The sequence below is a fragment of the Mustela nivalis genome (genome assembly GCF_964662115.1).
Source record: "Mustela nivalis genome assembly, chromosome: 13".
NCBI classification, from domain to species: Eukaryota; Metazoa; Chordata; class Mammalia; order Carnivora; family Mustelidae; genus Mustela; species Mustela nivalis.
Window position 1 is genome coordinate 77,211,403 of NC_139032.1, and position 4,458 is coordinate 77,215,860.

The window sequence follows — 4,458 nt, forward strand, 5'->3', positions numbered from 1 at the left end:
ACTGATAGCTGGGGAAAGTAGGTATTAGCAATGTCTCCATATTATAGATGAAAAATCAAAGGCAAAAAGGTTAAAAAAAACTTGCCCCCAATTATATATTTATTAAGTTATAGCACCAGATTTTGAACCCAGGCAGTTGGGTTCTAGAAACTTGTGATTTTAATCACTGTGTAAGGTTACCCAAGCAATTCAGTGATCCATTGATAGGACAGTAGACCCATGTCAGGTTTTCGATGTATATTGTGGGTGCTTGTTCAGTACTAAAAAGCAACATGCTAGGATAAGCTAGGTAATGAGATGGTAATAAATGAACACCAACAGACCTTTACTTTTCACTCCTGCAGAAGGCAGTGAGTGTCTAGATAAACTCTGCAGGACAGCAGTGATCATTTGATGTCCCAGGGAATAAAAACCTGATGCGGATGGACGTTACTAACATCGATCACCATGAGTTTTTTCCATCAGGTAAAAATAGTGAAACAGATAAGCACATTACAATAACAAAGACTACTAAAGACTATTAAAGCACCAAAAATGATAAGATGCCTAAGAATAAACCTAATGAAATGGGGGAAAGACCGGTACTCTGGAAACTATAAAACACCAATGAAAGAAATTAAAGATTACATGAAGACATGAAGACATTCCATGCTCAGGGATTGGAAGAACAAATGTTGTTAAAATTTCTATACTACCCAAAGAAATCTACATATCCAATGCAATGCCTATCAAAATAACCAACAACACTTTTCACAGAATTATAAGCAAACCTAACATCTGTATGGAACCACAAAAGACCCTGATTAGCCAAAACAATCTTGAAAAAGAAAAGCAAAGATGGAGGCATCACAATTGCAGACTTCAGGTTATATTACAAAGCTGTAGTAATTAAAACAGTATGGCACTTGCCCCCAAATAGACACAAAGATCAATGGAACAGAGTAGAAAACCCAGAAATAAACCCACATTTACATGGTCAATTAATCTTTGGCAGAGCAGGAAAGAGCCCCCTCCCATCACTGGAAGAGTGTGTGTGTGTGTGTGTGTGTGTGTGTGTGTGTGTGTGTGTGTGTGTGTTTCTAGAAGACAGGAATACTCTACTTTTGTTACCTATTAAAGAGTTCCAGGATACCTTGGAGAAGTTAAGACCGACCTTACTACTATGTCTGCCAGACTCTGTGTTCCTTCAATACAGGGAACTTTATCTTTTTTTATACCTCAGAGTTTTGCATAGTGTCTGACACAAAGTAAAATTTCAATAAATATATGTGAAATCAGTAATTAGATAACACGTATAATAGTCTTTTCAGTTAAAATGGAGAATGAGTATCATTGTTTAAAAAAAAACAACTAACAACTTATAGTTAATAGCAACTCAAGTCTTACATTAAACCCATTCTATCCTAGTCCAATTTATTTTAGCACCAGTGACTGGAAAATATTAGACCATCATACAGATAACAGAGATAACAACCATCATTCCTGATAAAGAGTGCTAGATTCAAGAGTCAGAGAAGAGGAGACAGCAAGCTGGTGGGGAGAGGTTTTGGCCCCTGCCCTCTGCCCAGAAGTTTGCTGTCTGCAAAACTTGTGTGTAGCCTGGCAGTGGGAGCTGCAACACCCCCCCCCCCCATACTATCCCTCTTCTCTCTGTGTCTCATACATGCCTCTGCTCCCTCAATGCCTGAGAAGTTCTAAAAACTGAGAAATAGCTGCTGACTCACGATCTCCTTAAGTCACTCTGCTAAGAGAGCCCTCTCTGTATCACTAAAATTTAGAATATTTGGGTTCAAGTCCTAATACTGCCCTTCCTGCTTATGTCAATGCCAGGGAATTACTTACCATGTCTGTATTTCATTTTTTCACTCTCCAAAAATGGGTATAATGACAGGTATCCTAGCAAACAAGCAGACGGATGCAAAATCTTTTAACATGTTACATGTCAATAAAATGTAGGCTATTAAAAACAGTATTTATCAAGCATATCCCAGGATCCTCATAGCTTGTCATAGCCTGGAAAATTTTAATTCTTGGCTTAAAGGAGTCAGTCAACAGCTAATTTGGAGACCCAAAAGGGCAGTAGTTGCTGAATAGTGAGCTGAAACTAACATTTTCCCCTCAAACTGTAACTCAAGCCAACACTTTTTTATGAGCTTAATAGCTTCTGATTAGCTGGCTTTTTCTCTGTTTTCCCCTTCCCATTTTCTGGGTTTAAACAACCTCCTTTGCCAGTTAAAACCTAAATCCCTGAAAATCTGAACTGAGCATGCCAGGCATAATTCTGATGGTCATAAACAACCTCAGGATTTAACTAATGCCTCCTATGTCTGAGCTAAGTGTTCATCCTCTTTGTGATTCCACGCAGTCCCTAGACACTTACTTCCTCAGCCCTCCATTCTCTCAACTCTGATCTCCTTGACATGTAATTAGGAGGTCAGCAAAGACCACAAAGTATGCAGAGAACCCACAACTATGCCAACAGATAAATGTGCTATTCTCCCTGCTTAGTCCACCTTTTCAGGAAATCTCTCTTCAGACCTTAGTTTTCTCATCATAAAATAGGAGGATGATGGTTACTGGCCTGCCAATCTGGAACCTATTAAGGAAGAATGAGTGGTTTTTTCCCAGGGCATTAGAAAATGCATCATAGATATGCCATTTTAGTTGGAATTTGAAAGATAAGAAAGAAGTGACCATTGGAGAAGGTGGAAAAGAGTTTGCAAGTTTCTGATATTTGCTTTTGGAGGTAAATCAGATGTCACCACTAGGAGAACATCAACAGAAGAAATGGCAGAAGTCAAGGCATGAGAAGATAAAAAATCTATGGCAGTTTCAGGGAAGAGAGAGAACTCTGATATGGTTGAATGTTCTAGTGATTTGGGAGAGCAACTGGAGTCTGAGAAACTGTGATTAAGACAAACTATGAAGGGTCTTGAAAGCTTGGTTAGGGGTATGGAGTTTACACTATCCTGGAGAGCTCTCTCTTTTAAGAGTTTTTAAAAAGGTAACTCTCTTAAAGAGTTTAACTCTCTTTTTAAATTCTTTCTAAGGTTTAGAAGTATAATTTTAACTAGTCTTAAGAAAATTACTTCACCAGCTGTGTGAAAGATGGAACATAAAAGTACCCCCAAAATATATTAAGGCACAAGTTCAACTGGTGATTAAAAGGTGTTCTCATATATAAGTTCATACCTACACACACACACACACACACACACACACACACAAAATACTATCATACATTATAATTATACAACAAATATTTGCTGAAAAAAATGAACAAATTAAGGTTAGTAAATTTTAGTTTCCACCAGGTAATTAAGATTTTTATTGATTATTTTCTTTTTTGATTATTTAATTATAGGACTTCCCAGAACATCTAATCTCAAAAAGAGAGAGCATAGAGAAAACAGGTGAGTTTTTATAATTTTATTTGTCATGGAATTTCTCTTCATCATCCCATGGGAACCAGTGCTCCATGGAAAACCCATGGGAAATGTTGGATTAAAAAAAAAGATTGTAGGCAATGAGCCCTTGCAAGAAGCAATTTAGGTAACTCAGGAGAGCACACACGGTGCCTGAACTAGTCTCCGATGGGTGGGAGAAGGAGGAAAGCTGAGGGGGACCCTGTGAAGGCGGTGCAGAGAGGACAGAATGGTCCACTGGATGTCAGGAGAGAAGGAGATGGAAGAATCAGAATGATTCCTGGCTTTCAATTTTAGAAAAAACTGTACTCTTGTCCTGTTTTATAATTTAATAAAGTAATTTATTTATGAAAATCTATTAGAAGTGAATGAAGCCTTCCCTTTTCTCATTGCTTTCAAGAAGTACCTGAAAGTAAGAAAAGGGAGGGTGCTCTGAAATTGGCACTCACCTGAATGGCATCGATACAGACAGATAGAAAATAGATAAATAGGTGGTAGGTAGATATTTAGATAGATGATAGATAGATATGGCATAGATACATATGTCTATATACATGCACATATATATCTTAATATTTATTATTTTCTTTTTAAAAAGATTTAATGATTTATTTATTTATGAGAGAGAGAGAGAGAGCGCACGCGCGCACAGAGGTGAGTGAGAAAAAGATGCAGCTGAGCATTGGAACCCCACACAGGAGTTGATCCCAGAACCTTGAAATCATGACCTGAGCGGAAGGCAGATGCTTAACCAACTGAGCCAGCCCGGTACCCCTATCCTAATATTTCTTAAAATATGTACTAAATGCTTAAGGTTGTTATGGCATTTTTTTTTTAGAATTAATAAAGACATTTTTAAAACCCCAAACGTCAGGGGAGGCTAGGTGTCTCTGTTGGTTAAGTGTCTGACTCTTGATTTTGGCTCAGGTCATGATTTCAGGGTCATGAGATTGAGCCCCACATCTGGCTGTGCTCTGGGTGTGGAGTTTTCTCTTCCTTTCTCTCTGTCCTCATCCTCCCTCAGTAGTGTGCA